This window comes from Suricata suricatta, chromosome 17 (genome assembly GCF_006229205.1).
Source record: "Suricata suricatta isolate VVHF042 chromosome 17, meerkat_22Aug2017_6uvM2_HiC, whole genome shotgun sequence".
In the NCBI taxonomy this organism is placed as follows: domain Eukaryota; kingdom Metazoa; phylum Chordata; class Mammalia; order Carnivora; family Herpestidae; genus Suricata; species Suricata suricatta.
The window spans coordinates 15092962-15113377 of NC_043716.1; the positions used below are offsets into that span (position 1 = coordinate 15092962).

The 20416-nt window shown below is 42.8% G+C and overlaps 1 protein-coding gene and 1 pseudogene across 2 annotated transcripts in view; both read right to left on the reverse strand.

Moving 5' to 3' along the window:
* Positions 1 to 20416, reverse strand: part of GOSR1 (golgi SNAP receptor complex member 1) — a 73894-nt gene that overhangs the window by 10074 nt on the left and 43404 nt on the right. The window contains exon 10 of one of the 2 annotated variants that reach the window (XR_003904423.1): positions 18725 to 20402. The exons of the other annotated variant lie outside the window; for it this stretch is intronic. The gene's annotated coding sequence lies outside the window, so the exon portion shown is untranslated. Of the gene's footprint in view, positions 1 to 18724; positions 20403 to 20416 lie in introns of those variants that run through there. 2 annotated transcript variants of the gene reach the window in all.
* On the reverse strand, positions 7759 to 7856 carry LOC115283089 (annotated as a pseudogene).

Consider the following 20416-nt stretch of genomic DNA (forward strand, 5'->3'; position numbering starts at 1 on the left):
AGGGAGGGGGGAGGGGGAGAGAGAGGGAGACAGAGCCAGCGCAGAGCCTGATTCGGGGCTCAATCTCACAAACCATGAGATCATGGGTGCCCCAACACCCATGATTTATGAAGGGTGATGTACAGCATTATCATCTTAGGCCAAACTCAGTTGTACAAGAGACACAATTTCTCCTTTGCCCCCATTTGTCCTGGTAGCAGAAACTTAAGGTTGGTCAGTTCAGATGTCTCTCCCTTTCCCAGAGAGGTCTGGGATGGCCAGAGAGGACACCATGCTGTTGACCGGGGGGTTGGGGGTGGGGTGGGAGCAGACAGGTGGGGAGGACCCGATTGATCACAGGAGATCTGGGAGCTGCTGCCTGCATCCAGGACGCCATCCTTTCTCCTTTTTAATAGTTTATTTATTTTGAGAGAAAGAGAAAGCATGAGTTGGGAGGGGCAGAGACAGAGGAGGACAGAGAATCTCACAGCACAGAACCTGATGGGGGCTCGAACTCATGAACTGTGAGATCATGACCTGAGTCGAAGTTGGACGCTTAACCAACTGAGCCACCAGGACGCCATCCTTGAAAAAGTTTGTTGTTTCTGGTTTCTGTCTTAAGTGGAGCCTGCAGCCTGTTCCCAACTACACTGTCTGTCCAGAATCAGGACCTTCCTTCTCACTGGGCTATCAGAAGCAGATGCTTACTTCTTATTGCTCAACTGCTTTCATTTTCCCGAGGGCAAGAAAACAAACAGCTAAGATGAATGACATGAAAACCAGCATTATTATTATTATTATTATTATTATTATTATTATTATCACTACTACTATGTGCAGTTAGTAATTACTGAAGAGTACAGGTGCTTTTTCTTGCTTTGAAACAGTATTTGCAATATTCCATCAGACTTGACAGAACTTTCCTTATGACCTAAGGTGAATCGTAAATAAAACTTGAAAGCTCCTCTAAACTGAGGATTGGCGAACTTTTTCTGTAAGGGGTCAGGTAGGAGCCCTAAAGGAGCCATAGATAATACAGAAAGGATTGAGTATGGCCAGGATCCAATAAAACTTTATTTACAAAAGCATGCACTGGACTGGAATTGCCCCATGGGCCAGTCTGCCCACCCTTGCTCTAAACCCACTCAATATATTACTTTCCATGGCTGAGAATAGTTTTGTTGATGTTTTTTTTGGGTTTTGTTTTTTGTTTTTTGTTTTTTGGCATGGGCCAAGGTCCAGGTGGGAAAGTGCTGGGCTCATCATATAGCAATGTCAGGAAGGCTGGTTAGTGCACCTGGCTCCTGCCTGGCAGTCGATTACTCCCTTATTACAGGTAAATTAATGACAGTGAAGCAGACGATTGATTGCTCATCCTATGACGATAAAACCCATCATAAGAAGGAGGGAAAAGTCAGATCATCAGTGTCTACATTGGAGATGAACACAGACTCTAATTCCAAATTGTGTTACCACAAACTCCCATGTGCCAGGCCATGGGGTGGGCACCAGTGGTGAGGAGGGGAGGGAGGAAATGCAACCTCTACATCAAAGAGCTCCTGGGGCCTCCAGGGAGGTGTGGGGAGCCAACCTTCTGCTAGAGACATAGTTACCACCCAGTAGGGAGACAATGAGGCAGGCGTGGTGACATGTCTCCGCCCTGTGGCTGGGAAAGGGGTCTACAGGAAAGGGCTCTATTATCAAGTAGATGAAGAAAACACTGAATTAAATAAGGCTAAATACAGATGCTTGACTGGAAGACTTCTCAGGGCCTTGAATATGCTGACATGCAACACAAATCTCCAAGAGAAGACAGAGATGAGGTATTTCCTAAAATTAATGCACTGCCAAGCCCTTTCTTTGAGGAGCACTTTCTTGCATACCTACTTTAGATTTGCAGAGTCGAGCTATTCCCTATGTTATTAAAGATGCTCTGTGAACATCCTTTTCAGCGGCTGTATAATATGTATAAACCATCACTTATTATTTATTTATCTTTTCTCCCATCGCTGGGCACTTAGGGCCCTGTTTTGTCTCTCCTCTTTCTTTTCCTGCCTATAGTTTAACAAGAGGGCTTAAGCATTGGGGGAGGGAAGTCTGAAAGTGCTCTAGGAGCAGCTTTTGCTATTGAGGCCTCACTGGATCTCACTGCTCCTTGGAGCAGTGGGCAGGGGTTCCCGGGAAGAGCCCTGCCTCCCCACAGGGGCAGCTGGCTGGTCACCATGGCAAACAGAGAGGCTGGGAAGAGAGATGCTGGCAGGTGGGGCTACAAAAGGAAGCCCCCAGGGCCATGTGGCTGACCAGACCTGACTGTTGGGGGACCCCTGGCAAGGATGGATAGGTCTCTAAGTTGCCTTGACTCTTTTTTTTTTTTTAATGTTTTTAAATGTTTATTTATTATTGAAACAGAGAGAAACAGCATGAGTGGGGGAGGGGCAGAGAGAGAGGGAGACACAGACTCCAATGCAGGCCCCATGCTCTGAGCTATCAGCATAGAGCCTGACGCAGGGCTTGAACCCACGAATTGTGAGATCAAGACCTGAGCCAAAGTCAGGCGCTCAACCGACTGAGCCATCCAGGCGCCCCGGCCTTGACTTTCTTTTTGGCTCCTGGCACCAATAGGCTACCAGGACCCTCAGCCAGAAGCCTCTTTTTCCCATTGTGTTTGCTCGCCAGGGCAAAGTGGGAGGCAGTAATCAGGAGCTGGAAAGGTGGGTGGCTGGGGGTCGATCAAACCACATTCTTGCCTCAGTGTCCTGCCATGTCTTCGGAGTTTCTCTACTTGTTTTCATTGGATGGAGATTTTTCTTCTATGTGTTTCTTAATTTGCTTTGAATTGTAGCTCCTCAAGGATGTTTTAGCAAGAATCCCCTTGAGCACAGTTGCCTGTAAGAGGACGGGTTTCTGGGTGAGAGGAGATCTGGTCTTCCTGGGACCCTCCCAGGGGTGCAGTGAGCGGGAGGACCGTGTGTGGCGCGAGGACCAGTGTCCCAGGGCCTCTCAGGCTCCACGAATGTCGTGAGCACCCCTCTTCCACAGAACTTGGTGCTCCCTGGCCCGTGCAATCTTCATTCTTTAACAATTTTTTTAAACATAAAAACAATACAAGTTATGTTCCCCAGATTGAAATCAGCAGTCACCCTTGGGGTGGGGGTGGGGGTGACACTGGGGAGGGGACAAAGACAGCCTTTCCGTTTTTATCCCATATACCTTTTATCCTCAACATCTTACAACGAGCACTTATTTCTGTATTACTTTCACAATTTATACTTTAATTTTGGAGGGAGGAAGAATCTGCCCCATAATCCATTAGCTGAAGCAATCAGTGGAAATACCTGAGAATTCTTCTTCCAGGCTTCCAAGAAGGAATTTATTTTGAATACACAGCGAGTCGCCTTATAGTAACAGGGCTCAGCTAAGGGCTCTCTGCGCGGTAGCTGGGCCTGGCAGAGACGTAAGTAGCTGGCACTTTCAATTTCCCTCAAAACTGTCTCCCTACACGTGCCAGCCTCTCCTGACTGAAGGGACACACAAAACTGGCCCAACATGGGTGGGATGGGGTGGGTATTTTCAGAGGGGCTGGAAGCCCCTAGAACCTCTCTCTCTCCTTGAACCGACTGGGTGGGTCTCCAGAAAACCTCCCTCTCTTGGCACCAGCATCGCCTCCAGGGGCCTCTCCAGCATTCACTTCTTCCAACCTTTGCTTTGGATTCAATTCTTACTCTTGGCCGTCACCCTAGAACTGGATGCTTCCGTCTGGCTCTTGTCTCAAATCTCTCAGCCCCTGGCCCAGTTTCCCTTTGCCGGAATCCTGCCCTCCCATTACTCCAGCTGGAGGCAGATACCTCCGGTGAGTTCTCCTTCCCCTACTGAGCTCAGAGTCCCTTCCTCCATCTGCTAAACTTTCTGAGGGCCTGTGGCTGTAGCAAGATGTCCATGTAAGGAACAAGTGGGATGCTAGAAAGTCCACGTAATGGGATTCAATCTGGATGGGCCTGTGGTGTTTTCTATGCCCCACAAAAGACCTCACAGCTCTCCCCAAACCCATCCAATCTGTTGGGGTCTTTGGGAAGCTGAGGGAAGTCCCAAGCCAGGCTCCCTCTAGGGTCTCAGGACACTCCCCGGAGAGGGAGACACAGGGTTCCAGGTTGGGTCGGCTCCCCCTCCCAGAGGAACCAAGTGCGATGAACTCATGTTTTGATCATGGCCCTTGGGAGCTGCTCTTGAGCTGGTTAAACAGTCAGGAGGTAAACACGCACCGAGGAGACCGACTCCTGCTCCCTGTGCAGCAGGTTTAGTTATAATGATGACAGAATAACAGGTGGGGGACACAGGGAAAAATGCCTCTTACCAGCACCCCCCTTCCACTGCTGGGTATGTATGGCCCCCCTTGTGCTCCCTCTGGGTGACTTCCCGGAATGTGGAGTGGTGGTTTCTTCCTTCCTTCATTTCATTCTGATTACAAAACTAATACTCCACTGTGGCAAATTGGAAAATGCAAAAAGTGTAATAAACAAGAGAAAAATGTTCTGAAATCGCTCTATTCACTCTCTTTCACATTCAGCCTCTGAATTCATATTGTTCATTTGTTTGCTTGTTTACTATTTCTCTACCACTGCAATCTTAAATGTCTCTTTGTTTCTTTTTTTTCTTTCTTTGATTTTGAAACAGAAAGAGGACAAGTGGGGGAAGGACAGAAGGAGAGAGAGAATCTTAAGCAGGCTCCACGCCCAGCGCAGAGTCCGATGTGGGGCTCGATCCCACAAACTGTGAGATCATGACCTGAGCCGAAATCAAGGGTTGGATCTCTAACTGACTAAGCCACTCAGGTGCGCCAATGTCTTTTTTTTTTTTTTTTTTAGCATTTGTTGTTGGGCTTTTGTTTTGTTGGTTGTATGTACACAGTGTATACAGGTTGGGTTGCACAGAAGCCCAAGAAAAAGTCTGTCTTAAGTCTGTCTTGTAAACAGCCAATGCCCAGGGCCCAGGAAAAGTCTGGGCACATGGGAGCTTCTTCACTGACTATCTGATGAATTAATGGATCCAGGGCAACATGTAGACTTTCACTCATTGCGATCACCCAGTTCATGTTATTTTGTATGCCAATTTCTTCATGTGCTTCATGCAGTTGTGGTGGATGGGAGGAGAGAGGGTGGCTCTGGACAGGGAAACAGGTAAGGTGGTCTGATGACGGTGATGTCAGAGTCACACATCTGCCCCATGTGAGGACTATGTCTCCTAACTCCTCAGGGTTGTTTGTACAGAAATCTGAGGTTAATTGAACTTGTTCAAGGTCTTGCAGCTGGCCAGCAGTGGAGTCAGATCTGGAACTACAGACATAATGATAAAAGCTTCATCTTTTAGGAAAAAAAATCAAATCAGAGATATGAGTTACATTTTTAAGGCAGCTTTTGACTTAAAATCTCTGAAGCACATCTCAGGGACTTCAATGTCCTTTTCATTTGAATACTGGTCTATCAAAAGACTTAGTCTGTGCTGATAATAAAATGGGTTTCACAAGGTTGGATCTGGCAAAGAGGTGTGGTTAGCTGATTAATTAACTGAAGCAAAGATTCAGGAATTTAAAACTTGGCGATCTTTCTCTTGCTTTCAGGCTGGTTTCATGTATGGAAAGCTATAGGTTTGTAAAACACATTTTAGAGAATTGTGGGAAATTTTAGTTAAGGCAGGAGATGGTAATACTTCACCAACTTCTTCACCACTTCAAAAGAAATCTATCAATTGTACTTGCTAATTGAAAATAAATTTCGGACGCCTGGGTGGCTCAGTTGGTTGAGCGTCCAACTCTCGGTTTCAGCTTGGGTCATAGTCTCGCAGTTTGTGGGTTTGAGCCCCACATCAGGCTTGGGATTCTATCTCCCCCCCCAAAATAAATTAATAAACTTCAAAAACAAATAATAAATTTCCACATCTTTCTGGGTCTTTGCTTTCCAAACCAAAAAATATCACAGAGCGGCTTTTGAGATGACTTTTGCATCTGCTGTCTCCCACCAGCAGCAGTTCACAAGTGTGATCCAACAGAACAGCTTCTGACAGTTTGTAATTTTAAAATCCCACGTAGGTCTTTCTGTCCCCCAAATCCGGGCTCTTTCCAGCTGCCTCCTCAGATGCTGTCAGGCTTCTTGCTGGTCACCCACAGCCATCGGCACTGACAAAGCCAGAAGACTAGATCTGGTCTGGATTTAATTTCACAGACCAAACCATCATTTGAATGAGAGGTTGCTGCTCATGTTTCTGGGGTTTCTGAGGAGTCTTCTCCTAAGAGTTTCCTCCAGCCCTGTTCTGGACCCAGGGCTAACCCTGACCACATCAAGGGCAAAGTCTTGCCTGCCCAAGGAGCCTCCTTGAGAAACCCATCCCCTGGCAGGCTGTAGTTCTGAGAGTCCCTTGTCTCAGGATGCTCTCTCTGCTCAGAGGAATTTCCCCCAGGGCAGATCAGGGGCTCCAGAGATGGGGGAAGGTGTGTTTGGGGGAAGCTGAGCCCTGGAGACTCATTCTCAGAATACCCGGTTCTGCAGGGAAGTAAAACCACCTCCCTTGAGCCTTCTCCCTCCTCAAAGGAGGATTTCAGTCAGGCAGAAATTAAGAAAACCCTTCATCTGGGGACATGGACATGTGACTGGAGAGCACAGACATGAAGAAGTCACCCTCTTTACAGATGGCTAACAGAGAGTAGATAGAGCACACAGATGAGTTAAATAGTGAACTGCAGGTTTTCACTTTCACCAAAAACTCCAGTCTCATTTTGTTTTTAAAGTTTATCGATTTTTGAGAGAGAGCAGCGGGAGGGGCAGAGAGAGAGAGGGAGACATCTGAAGTGGGCTCTTTGCTGATAGCAGAGAGCCCGATGTGGAGCTTGAACCATAAGATCATGACCTGAACTGGAGTCAGAAGCTTAACCTACTACACAGGTGCCCCCAGACTCATTCTTTTCAAAACACTTTTAAAAATGTTTACTTATTTTTGAGAGAGAGAGAGAGAGAGAGACAGACAGACAGACAGAGAGAAAGGGGGAGACACAATTTGAAGCAGGCTCCCCCAGGCTCTGAGTTGTCCGCATAGAGCCCAATGTGGGGCTCAAACTCATGAACCTTGAGATCATGACCCAAGCCAAAGTCAGATGCTTAGCTGACTGAGCCACCCAAATGCCCCTTAATGCCAATTACCTGGGGAAAAGTCATGAGATCCTCTATTCGACTCCCAGAAGTTCTATTTTACACGAACAAATCAGTCTACTGACATTTACTGAATATCTACTATGTACTACTTGCTTTCACGTATTATCTCATTTGATCCCTGTGACAACCTATTTTAAGTAGGAATTAGTTTTCCCATTTTACAGATCAGAAAACAAAGGTTTATAAGTGTTGAAATTACTGTTATTATACACAGCCATGACCAATGGGGAATAAAAATGACATCTTTGGCTTCTACTCTGACAGCAGAGAATCTCTCCTCAATCAGTTTTAAGTCCACAGTGTTAATTCTTCACTTTTAATTGTGGTAAATCCATGTAACATAAAACTTACTACTTATTCATTAAAAAATTTTTATTTATGTTAAGAGAGCATGAGTAGGGGAGGGGCAGAGAGGAGAGGAGAGGGAATCCTAAGCAGGCTCCACACTGTCAGTGCAGAGGCTGATGCAGGGCTTGACCTCATGAACTGTGAGATCATGACCTAAGCTGATCACAAGGGTCGGATGCTTAACCAGCTGAGCTACCCAGGTGCCCCTCTTACTCATTTAAAGAAAAAAATGAAAAAAAAAAAAAAAGAATTTGCATGTTATCCTTGCACAGGGGCCATGCTAATCTTCTCTTATTCCAAGTTTAGTCTCTGTACTGCCAAAGCAAGCACCCACCTTACTCAGTTTTTAATTTATTTGAGAGAGAGAGAGAGAGAGAAAGAGAGAGAGAGAGAGAGAGAGAGAGAGAATCTTAAGCAGGTTCCATGCTCAGTATAGAGCCGGATGTGGGGCTCAATCCCACATCCCTGGGATCATGCCTTGAGCCAAAGTCAAGAGTTGGACACTCCACTGACTGAGCCACATAGGTGCCCTCCCCCTTATGCATTTTTAAGCATACAGTTCAGTAAGAACACTCATACTTTGACGCAACCATCACCACCGACCATCTCCAGAACTCCTTCCATCTTGCCAAACTAAAACTTTGTATCCATTGAACACTAACTCCATATTGCCCCTTCCTCCTAATCCATGGCAACCACCTATTTTCTATTCTATTTTCTGTCTCTAAGAATTTGACTGTTCTAGGTACCTCATATAAGTGGAATCATACAGTATTTATTTTTGTCACTGGCTTCTCTCACTTAGCATAATGTCCTCAAGGTTCATCCATGTTGTAGCATGTGTTAGGATTTGCTTCCTTTTTAGGGCTCAGTAATATTCCACTGTGCATACAAACTGCATTTTGCTGATCCATGCATCCATCAATAGATACTTGGGTTGCTTCTACATTTTGATTATTGTGAATAATGCTATGGACATCAGTATACACATAACTCTTAGAGACCCTGATTTCAATTCTTTTGGGCATATACCCAGAAATGGAATTGTTGGATCATATGCAAATTCATACTGACAACCAAGTGTCAGTGAGGATATGGAAGGACTGGAATCTTCATGCATTGTTGGTGGGAATGGAAACTGGTACAATCGCTTTGGAAAACTGTGACAGTATACCCTAAAGCTAAATATATGTATAACCTATAATCTACCATTTCTACTCCTAGGGTTAAATAACCAACAGAAAAGTGTATATATTTGTCCCAAAACCCATGTTCAAGAATGTTCAAGGCAGCACAATTTGTAACAGTTCCAAAGTAAAAACTATGCATCTATAGTAGAATGGCTACATACAGTGTGGGTATTCATACAACGGAACACTCCAGAGTGATGGTTCTCAGTTGTCTGTGTGCATCTGAATCGCCTGGAGGGCTTGTTATACTGATTGCTGGGTTCCATCTGCCTATCCCCTGCTATTTCACAGAATACATCTCATATTTCTTCCCCTTAACTGCTCTTATCATTACTGAAGATGGCTGCCAGCCCCTCCCTGAGTATTCTCTCCATGCCCCCCATCAGCAAGAGTGGGGACTAAAGAAGAATAAGAGGCCGGGTTTCTGACCATTAGCACAAACACAAAAATCTCTCTCTGTAAGGTCAGCCCTGCACTCCTGGATTTTCTGACATGTTTATAAACTTTACCTCCCATAATTCTGACAACATAATTAGAGCACAATTATGACAGAACTATGGTGCCCAGCTGTATCCACGTTTTATAAAGAAGGAATCGACCATTAGCTGGATAAACTGCAAGGTCCTGCTGCTAGGCAAAAGTAGAGATTCAAACCCATATCTTGTCACTCTGGGTCTAATGCTCCCTCCTCCACAGACAGCTGTGTCCCCAGAACACCAGCCATGCTCCTTCCTCTTCTCCATCTATCCAGGTGCTACCAAGTTCCAGGTCTAAGGCAAGGCCCCCTTTCTCCAAAAACTAAATACTGCAACCCAAAGCAAGATGGTCTTCCTGACGTGAATATAGTATTGTTTACCTATCTAATGTGCTTCTGGGCATTAAAAGCTCAGCCCTGAAAGAGCTCCTTCAGGCAGTGTCTGCTGTTTCTGTGGCTAATTGGCTATCTAGGGAGGTGGATGCAGCTGCAGCAAAATGCTGATCTTTTCACCCTAATCACTAGGAGTGAGCTGGGATACCATCTCCTCCATGTATCAGCATTTCTGAAACAGCTGCTTATGACTTTGGCAGAGTCCAGAGGGAAGTGGGGACTCCCTGAGAGCAGCCTGTGGCTTAAAGAGATTTAGCACCAAGGGCAGCAACTCAAGCCCCACTGGAGGATAAAAAGGCGTAAAAGCAGAGGTTCTCAGTCCTGGCTTCAAGTTCGAATCATCTAGAGAACTTAAAAACAAAATTCTAGGGTCTGGGCTCCACCCAAAGTCCACTGGAGCAATATTGGGGATACATCTGGCATACATACACACACACACAGACTAAAATCCCTTTCCCAAGTGATTTTGATACGCAATAAGGATTGAGAATGGCCACAGTAATTAACCAATAAATAGGAGGAGGAGTGTTCCAAAGAATAGGCGGTGTCCATGAGACTTAAGAGTTTTAAAAGGAACCTTCCAGGGGAGGTCACTTAGCTCTCTGCAGCCCTGCTTCCATGAAAATATTCCTGGCCCACTCTAAATGGGTGAATGCTAGCTACTCTTTCAACTCTGGCATATCCTGCTTGGGATCTTTTTTTCTTATACCCATGAGAAACAGCCTCGACATTCTTCAGGGCAAATTGGAGAGTTCAACTACATCCACTTCAAAAAACAAACAAATAAATACACAGAAAGAAGCCAAGAGGCAGCAGATGTCTTGGGTGTTGGCAGAATGCTTACTTCTTTCAAGATTTTTAAAAAGAAAATTCAAGTATTGATTAGTTATTCATAATGGGGTAAGCACTGGAAACTATTTTAGAGTTAAAAAATAGGGTGTTTGGGGGGCAGCTGGTTGGCTCAGTCAGTTAGGTGTCCTACTCTTGATCTCAGCTAGGGTCTGAATCTCAGGGTTGTGCGTTCAGGCGCTGCATTGGGCTCTACACTGGGCATGGGGCCTACTTAAAAAAAAGAGAGAGAAATAGAAAAAAATAGAGTGTTGGTTATATTTGCATAATTAAGCAAACAGGAATTGGATGTCTGCGTAATAAAACTTGGTGTGGCCACTCCAAAATATGCCATGTATGAAAATGTATGTTCTAGCACATGAAAAAATCTGGTTACAGGATAGTATGTACCACATAATCCCAACTTAAAAAAATATGCATGTATTTAGATATTTCAGAATGAGAAACATTTCAAGTGTTAGCCACTATCATAGAATATTCATTGGTGAAACAGTAATATTTATTTTCCTTGAATGTTTCTACTTGATCCTTACTTCCACACAATAAACACACATTTCTTTTGTCAGGAAAAGAGAAGTACAACCCCCCCCAGAGGCTGAACCAATGAATTGGTCCAGAAGAGTTTCCCATTTTCAATAGAGGGTTTTAGGCTGAAATACAATTTCACAGTACAATCAATGACATTCAAAGAATGATAGCAATATAATTCCTTCCCTAGAATAAAGAACTTCTTTAAGGCGAATGCCCATCCCTCCTTGGAGTTAAATATTAATCTGATAGAGTCCAGCCCAGCCTAGGAGGTGAGTTTTAGTTTATGTGAGATTTTTATGATTAGTGGGTTGGATCAAAGAGTAGGACCAGAATAGTTACAAAGAGGTCTTAGAAGATAGAGCATTTACTAATTCACCATTGCCTTCTTAAAAGGACATGAACTTGGATGAGGCACTTACCTACTGAACACCTACAAATCGAAGTCATGTCCCAGGTGGGAAGCAGGGCTGGAAGCAGGGACGAGGGAGGAAATTAAAAAGCTAGAACAATATTCACTTAAACATAAATGCCAAACCCTGCTTGATGCCATGGTCCAGATGGCATCACTGCCATGTGCATGCCACCATAAATGATTAAATAAATATGTAACATGTAAAAAGCTCACGGTTCCATTAATGCTTCAGTGTTCCAATTTTCTACCAATGTGGAGTTTCTGAAGTGATCTTGGCTAAACAGAACAATCTCCATCCATCCATTAAAAAACATGTTTTAAATACTGACATTTTTCTACTCAGCCTATTTCCCTTTTAAAAGACTATAAACAATTATAAAATACAGTATATGCAGCGAAAGAAAATAAGAATCCTTCTCATCTATGGCCTCCAGTTTGCTCATTCTGTTTCCTAGAGGTAGCTGCTCATACCATCTCCAGTATCTTTCCTGACATTCCACACATAAAATAACCCATAAAAGTGAGGAGAAGATTTAAACAGACATTTCACAAAAAAAAGATACATGAGTGACAAACACATGACACCATTAGCTGTTAAGAAAATGTAGACTAAAACCATGATGAGACATCACTACAAACCTATGAGAATGGCTAACACTTAACAGACTTATACCAAATGTTGGTGAGGATGTGGATGAACTGGAACTCTGACTGGATTATAAAATGGTACCCTTTGGAAATCAACTTGGCAAAAGTTAAACACACACTAGCCAATTGGTCCAATCATTCCACTCCTAGGTATTTACCTAAGAGAAAGGGAAATACCTGCCCATCCATAGACATGGACATGAAATGTTCACAGCAGGCTTATTGGTAATTGTCCCAAACTGGGAACAACCCAAATGTCCAACAACAGAGAAGTGGATAAACAGATTGTGGTACATTCATACAGTGGAATACTATTCAGCAAGAAAAAAAGAATGGTCCATCATACACACAACAACATGGATAGATCTCAAAATAATTATGCTAAGTGAAAGAAGGAGGACCCACTCCAAAAGAATGCATATTGTATGATGCGATTTCTATAAACTTTTAGAAGATGTTAACTAATCTGTAATGACAGAGAGCAGAGCAGTGGCTGCTTGGGGATGGGGTGTGAGGAAGGGTTAGAGGGAGGGACTTACAAAGGGGAATGAGGGAACCTTTGGGGATGATGGATATGTCCACTATCTTGATTATGGTGATCAAAATGTTCACTTTAAATATGTGGAGTTTACTGTATGCCTTTTAATGTGTTACTGTATTTACTTTTAATGTAGTTTTTTTAAAGTTTATTTAAGTAATCTCTACCTCCAACATGGGGCTCAAATTCATGAGCTCCAGATCAAGGGTCTCATGATGTTCTGACCAAGCCAGCCAGGCACCCCAACAAAAGTGTTTTTAAAAAACATATTTTGGGGATACCTGGGTGGCTCAGTCAGTTAAGCAACTGACTTTGCCTCAGGTCATGATCTCATGGTTCATGGGTTCCAGTCTCACATCAGGCTCTGCACTGGTGGTGCACAGCCTGCTTGGGATTCTTTCTTTCTTTCTCTCTCTCTGCCCTTTCCTCATTTGCTTGCTCTCTTTCTCTCTCTCAAAACAAACTTTAAACAAAAAAAATATATATTATGTGTATGTGACACATGCATATCATTTTTTCCCACTTAACATATCCTGGAGATCATTCCGTATCAGGACTTAGTAAATGAGCATTCTTTTAAACAGCTGAATAATATTCCATGATATCAATTTATATAATTAGGCATCTTCCCTCTGATGCACACTTAGGATAATTATAGTTTTTCTTTTACAGTCAATGCTGCTATGAACATCCTTATTTATACATCTTTTTGCACCTATAAGGCTGATTCTTAGATTTGCTTAGTCAAAGGTTATATTAACCTATGATTTTGATAGATACTATGAAACTGCCCCATTTCTCTCACTGGCTCAAGTCCTGCCTGCTTTGGAATGGCAGGGATGGTCCCCACAAGGATTAAAAGAACTGGGGCACCTGGGTGGCTCAGTGGGTTAAGTGTCTGACTTTGGCTCAGGTCATGATCTCATAGTTCCTGGGTTCTATGCTGACAGCTCAGAGCCTGAAGCCTACTTCAGATTCTATCTTCCTCTCTGCCCCTTACTGGCTTGCACTCTGTCTCTCAAAAATAAACAAACATTAAAAAATATACACATACAAAAAAAGGACTGACAAGCAGCTTTCTGAATTCCACAAAGTGGGATTTCCCTGATGCTTATACTCCTATAAGCTGGTAGTGCAGTCCTGGTTTGTACTCACTCTTTGGTTCCAAGCTTTCTTTGACAATGGACTGTCTTGAAATAGTTGTGAGAAAGGAGGTATCCCTTATGGTGGCACCTCCTCTCCCTGACTGGTCATAGGGAAAGGAAAAGGAAACAGAAGGACTAAGCTGCCATAAAACAGTGAGGCAGCAGTTAACGAAGAGACCATGGAATCTGAGGACAGTCATGTCCCAGTGTTATAGCCAATATAATGCAGGACAGTGGATCCTTCTGCTCACCTCTCCCTCTTTCTCTTCTTTAATAATGATCAAGTGCCTAATAGGTTTGCTGATAGAGGTTGTGGGAGCACAAAGGAAAATGAGACACAGAGGAGGGGCAGTCAGGAAGTCTTCCCAGAGGAGAGGCCATTTAAGTAGCGCTTGTTTTTCTTTTTTAAAAAATTGAAGTGAAATTCACATAACACAAGTCTTAAAATGTACAGCTTAACAGCATTTAGCACTTTCACAACACTGTGCAACCACTACTTCTATGTAGTCCTAAAGCACTGCATCACCCCCAAAAGAAACCCTATACCCATGAAGCAGTTCCTTCCCACAGGTAGGGTTTTAAAACAAGAAGTGCCTCACAGGAAGGCTTGGAAGGGAGGCCATTCCAAAAACAGAACTTTACAAAGTCTTTGGAACCTCAAGCCACTTGGGGTGGTGCAAATGTGTGTGTTGTAGGGCTGAAGAAGTGATGAGGTGAAGAAGTAGGAAGGAAAAGCAGGGCAAGGGGCAGTGAAGATCACGTTGGCCAGCTTTGTCCTATAAGCAGTTGGAGCCAGTCAAGGATGGTAAGGGGGGGTCAGTGGTTATGGGACGGATTTGAGTAATTTTCATCCCTGGAGGGACACTAAACTTTAACGTGAATTCAGCTGGAGCCAGGGTTTCTCAACACTGGCATCACTGGCATTTGGGGCTGGAGGATTCTTTGCCAGGGTGGCGGTGGCTGTCTTGTGCACTGTAGGGTAGTTAGCAGCACCTCTGGCCTCTACCCGAGAACTGCCAGTAGCATCCTCCCCGCCCCAGTTGTGACACTGCCAAATGTCCCCAAGGGGAAAAATTGCCCCAGTGAGAGCCCTGGAAGGACTGGGACTCTGTATTTCACCATCCGAAGAGGTGGGCAAATCCCACGGTATTCTGGGAGGCACTTCCTCTGAGCTGTATGGAGACAAGAGGGCACAGGTGGGACTACCTCTCAGCGCTGGGATGTGGGTCCTGAGCTGCCAGACACAGCAAATTAGTGCTAAAACTTTGCAGTGTGTTTGTTTGTTTGAATTCCTTTTCCATTTAGTTGACAAGCACTTCATGCCTACCGCGTGCTAGGTACTGAGGTGAGCATCAGGGGAATGAGCTCCTCAGGGGGTTAGTGTCTCCTCCCACCTCACCATCCCCACAGAGGAGACCTCAACAGTGTGTGTCTAAGGGAGTGGTGTCTCATCCTGGAAGGGGTGGGGAGAGGATAACAGGAGTGGCCGCCCATCAGAGCCACTGCACCTAGAAAGGAAAATGCAACCCTGCCAAGTGTGGGTGGCACTGGCTTCAGGATCTGGGCTGAGGTGCTCTGTCCGGCTGGGCCTCGGCCATCTCCAGGAAGACCACTAGGGTTCGAAACTAGAAGGTACAAAGAGCTGAGTTTGGCCTGAATTAAAGTTACTAAAAAAACATTTTTTTTACAACTTCAAAATATTAGTTCTCATAAAGGAAGTGATTAACGAACGAGTCCTCTTTACTAAGCACTTGACCAATAGTTAGCATTCCTTGAAAATAATCCAGCCACAAGACTTTTAATAAAACTTACATGTGTCACTGTTAAAACGAGGCAAAACTGGTGCTTCTTTCTTTCCTAGCTTCTCCTGTGATCATGCAGCACAAGTTATACTTTCTGGAACCAGCATGATATTTGGCATCAAAAAGCCCTCAAGATTCAAATCCTTGCTTTACTGTTCACTCTGGGCTTGCTTTACTTAATCCTTCTGGGCCTGTCTCCTTATCTGTGAAAGGGACGGCTAACCTCACTACGAGTGGTATTGGACTCTACGTATGTCTATGTGGGTGTGCAAACGTACAAGGCTAGTAGCCAAAGAGAGGTCAGGATCTCAAGAAAGAGGGGGGTACTTTAGAAGCCATGTGAATGGATGAGAGGGAAAAACTGGGGTGGCCATATAGTGAGAAGAGTCTGGTCAGATAAAAAGGACAGAGTGGGGGTGAGGAGTCACCATTAATGGGGACAGTGCTGCTGTACACCCTAAGAGAGTGAATTTTATGGTGTGTGAATTTTATCTCAATTATACTGTTATTTAAAAAAAAGATGAAGAAAACATGAATAAGACTTGGAGAGGTAATAGAAGGTGAGGGATTTTCAAATTCTCTGATGGGGTAGAGAATCAGTTCTGGTCTATAGGATAAAAGGTCATTATTTAGAGAGGGTAAGAACTGGTTTCTCTTGCTAAATTCTACAATTTTTTAAAGACATTTCTTTTTTTTTTTTTAATGTTTATTTATCATCGAGAGAGTGAGACAGAGCATGATCATGAGAGGGGCAGAGAGAGGAGGAGACACAGAATTGGAAGCAGGCTCTAGGCTCTGAGCTGTCAGCACAGAGCCCAACACAAGGCTCGAACTCACGAACCATGAGATCATGACCTGAGCTGAAGTCGAATGCTGACTAAGCTAGCCAGGAGCCCCTAAATTCTACAATTTTACACTCCCAATCATACCTTCTGAAGTTTCATTTTGGTAAGAGGTTCTCCTTCATTCCTTGAGCTAAATTATCAGTGGAATAGTCATATGATGTCTGAACAACAGGTAATAGGCAGCTTCTCAGTATTTCTTCACCCCGGGCTTTAGGACATTATGAGGAATACTTATCAACAATAAAGTTTCCATAATCACTATCGCAAACTGCCTCGATGGTGTGGCTTCAATACAAACAACCACAGGCACAACCATTTAGATTTCTAATTTATTATTAAATTACATAACAAAGCTTCATCTATACAGTCAGAAAATGCACATTTAGATGAGAACAAAAATTAAGTACAAATACAATAAATCTGGTTCCAAGAAGCCATTTTAAAAGCTAAAAAAAAAAATTAGAAAGTGCATTTGGAATAGATTTTTAAAAATCTGTATTGGCATTTTTCATGAGGAAACATCTTTTATCATGGTGAAGTGTGACTGGAATGGATTTCCCTCCCTCTCTTAAGAGCTGAGCATTCAGAACTGACGCCAAGTACTCTGGGACTGAAGTGAGACACTATGTATAAAAAAAAATGAGAATGATCCTTCAAGACGTGGCTCAGCTTTGTCTCAGCTTTTTATCCAATAAACATCCTTAAGAGTCACTTAGTCCTTCCTTATTTTCTTTTCCCATGTAAGCTTAAGAATATGTAGGTTTATAAAAAAAAAAAAATAACAAGATTAGTTTATAAAGACCATGATGAAAAGCTCTGTGTCTCTGTAGAGACCAGGCTAAATGACCTCTAACCCAAAAGGAGAATGGAACATAATAATTTTAATTTTCTGAGTAGAATCCATTTGTCCTTTCGTTATTACATTTGCCACCAACTTCAGCGTAATACTAGACATGGCCATTTATCCTCAAAAGCAAGTTAGAAAACTTGGTCAATTTCCAAGAAATCATATCTGGCTAATGACCAAACATGAGGTATTAGAAGACCAAAAAGGTTAGTCCAGTTCTTTAAAGTCCTTTTCATCAGGTTGAGATTATTAACAGTGAAAGAGAACATTAATGACGGGAATGCAAGTCCAAGGTGCCTCAATTCCATAGAGGCCAAAAGTCATTACATCAAAAGGCTCGATAAGTACGTTTTCCTATTTAGATGTATTCAGGATCCAATAGGAAAGAACTAAAGTAAATATTATTTGGTTTCAGGTACAAAAAGTGCCCGCGTGATGTTTCCTCTCTTCACTTGTCTCAATTCTTAGGATTTTACTTCCACGCCTGATCTGAGTATTTGGTAGTGGGGAACAAAAGGCATTCTCTGTACAAGAGAATTTTGGTACAAAGGAGAGAGGAATAGTGGAGAAGGAAAGCCCTTTTCTAACATTAGAAAAATAAAGGGTGAGCAATACAGGTTACAGGGAATCCTTCAGCATCATTGATAAGACTAAGAAGAAGGTAGAGATAGCCAGGACAGATTACCCGAAGCACTGGGATATCGGGCCTTGAACTTAGTTGTAAATTAAACATTTTTAACTAAAGTTATCAGCTCACATTAAGACAAAATCTCAGAAGTATACCTTTAGAAATTTTGTCCTTTTTGTTGCCGTGGTTTTTCACACTTCTTGGTAAAATGGAAGGTTTTGAATTAGTACTAAAATAATTCCAAATGAAAGGTCCATTATATGACAATGGCCAAGAAAGAATACCTTCCCTTAAGATGAAACTTCCTTCCTGACCTCCCAGCTCTGACAAGCAACTGACTGTTGGCCCCTGAACCTGCCAGCAAGTCTGTAAGGGCAGGAGAAAAGGTGGAAAACCAGTCTGGTTAAAAAAAAAAAAAAAAAAAAAAAAAAAAAAAAAGTTAAATGGCACCAAACTGAAAGAGTTCAAATCAGCTACCAGGGGATCCAAATCCTCTTCTTGTAAATGATACACTTCTATTGCCTTACTCCAGGGTTTCCTTCTGCAAATGAAGGAACCACATGAGGAAAGGACCAGCTCTGTCCTGGCTCTCTGCATTTGGCCCTGGGTCACCTCACTATGGGCTATAGCACTGGGAGGTTAGTCAGATCGACTGGACACCAACATCTATACCAAATTTTTTCAACTTCCTTGGAAGAACTAGTTTATTTTCATAAAGAAAATAACCAATATAATCTATTACTTCATTTAAGCAAAACCCTAAAGGAAAGGTTCATCAGCCATCAAAAGTATTTGTTTGCTCAGTGCAGCAAGCAGCTCAGCTCCTAGTTTTACTCTCACACAATCAGCTTTAACGAATATACCAAATAATCAGACCAGTAAAAAAGACTGGTAGTATAATTAAATAAATAACTTTATTTATGATACTTCAGATTTTATAAATGCCAACCATATAGCAATGAAAGTTCCATAAATTCTAGCTGAGGCACAACCACCAATCAAGGCCCTTTGAAAAATCAAAGATAATAAAGTGTCAGGGGAGACCAGTCTTGTTCTCCCAACAGAGAATTTAATAAATGAACTTCTCCGATCCTTTAAGATTCACATTGGGAAAACTTAGACTTTCTTTCAGGGCATCCCCAATCAAGTCATCAATCAACCCATATTTAGAAAAATAAACCTCATAGTTTAAAAAAATGTATCCAATGCCTTTCATACCCAGAACATAATAAAACTTTGACAACAGAATGAAAAAGCTCTCAGTTTCTGTACCAAATCAGGGGTTAGGATAGCCATCAGCCTGTGTATGAAGTTCACCTGAATGTCATCACTGACACACTGTGATGCAGTTAAGAACTACATGTTCCTATCCTTTTATTCCCCGTGGCATAGTCTGAAGCTAATACTATAAATACCAGAGTCCATTCCAATGGTGAAGAGCAACCTTCCTTCCTGGTGAGGAGTGTACATGTTGATGTCTTCAAACTATCTGTAGTAGTTCAGGTGGACAAGTCGTAAGTTTATAGAAATGGAGAAATGTTAAACCCGAAAAGATTTCTGGTGGGTGGTTTAAAATTCTGTCACTGTCCAGGAACGGTAGTAGAAGACAGGTGCAGATAGATTCTGTCACATGCACCTTCAACAGTGAAACCATTCTCTGGATGTTTGGAAAGGCTTAACAGATTTGGAATGAATAGGTTTTCATAAAACACAGAATTCCTGGTACATCAGGCAGTAGTTCTTGAACGTTCGCTCATAAATCATGGAGCATTTACAAATGAAATTATCTGGAAGGTGACCTCTCAATCAATGTCTTTTTACACGTGGCTTGTTGAACTGATCTCACTGAAAGTTGAGCAATCCCCTGGCTCAGGGTTAATCCTGAAATGATGAGGAACAGTTGGGGGCACTGACAGACACTGGCTCTTCGTTTTTTACCACGGTAGAACTGAGATTTCATTTTCTTGTCGTAGCAAATATTAATCCAACGGAAGAAATAAACAAAATGTCAAAACAATGATGGACAAAAAAGCCCATTACTCTCGATGCTTTTCCAGCAATACAGTTAATCCCAGTGTGCACACAATTTAAAAAAAGAGGAAGAAAAAAGCTTTTTTTGCAATGTTTGTCTTCTGTTTCAGACAACTTCAACTGTGTTGAGGTTGACCTGTTAGCATCTCGAAGAATATGTGAAAAATGTAATTTTTCTTGAATACCAAAACAGGGACACAGAGTAGAAATTTATAGCACAGCTTATCAAGAAATGACTTGTGATTTCTCATCATGAGTGTAAAATAAAAGGACAAGAACTATTTTTATTCACAACCCAATCTGGTAGCTGAAAGAAAAGCTGTCTTTGGATATAGAGAAACCTGGTTTTCTGGAGTTCAGCTTTGGGTGGCTTGTTATCAGCCTTCAACACTATTACCGAAGCACAGAAACTCTGTTTCTGATTGGTTTACTTACCTCCTGGGAAGACAAAAGCAACTGAAAACCTTTCTTTTTTAAACTAAAAACAGAAGGAAATGTGTGTTAGAAAAGATAGCACAGAAGATCTGTGGCTTCAGCTCAACCTGTGTCACAGAGT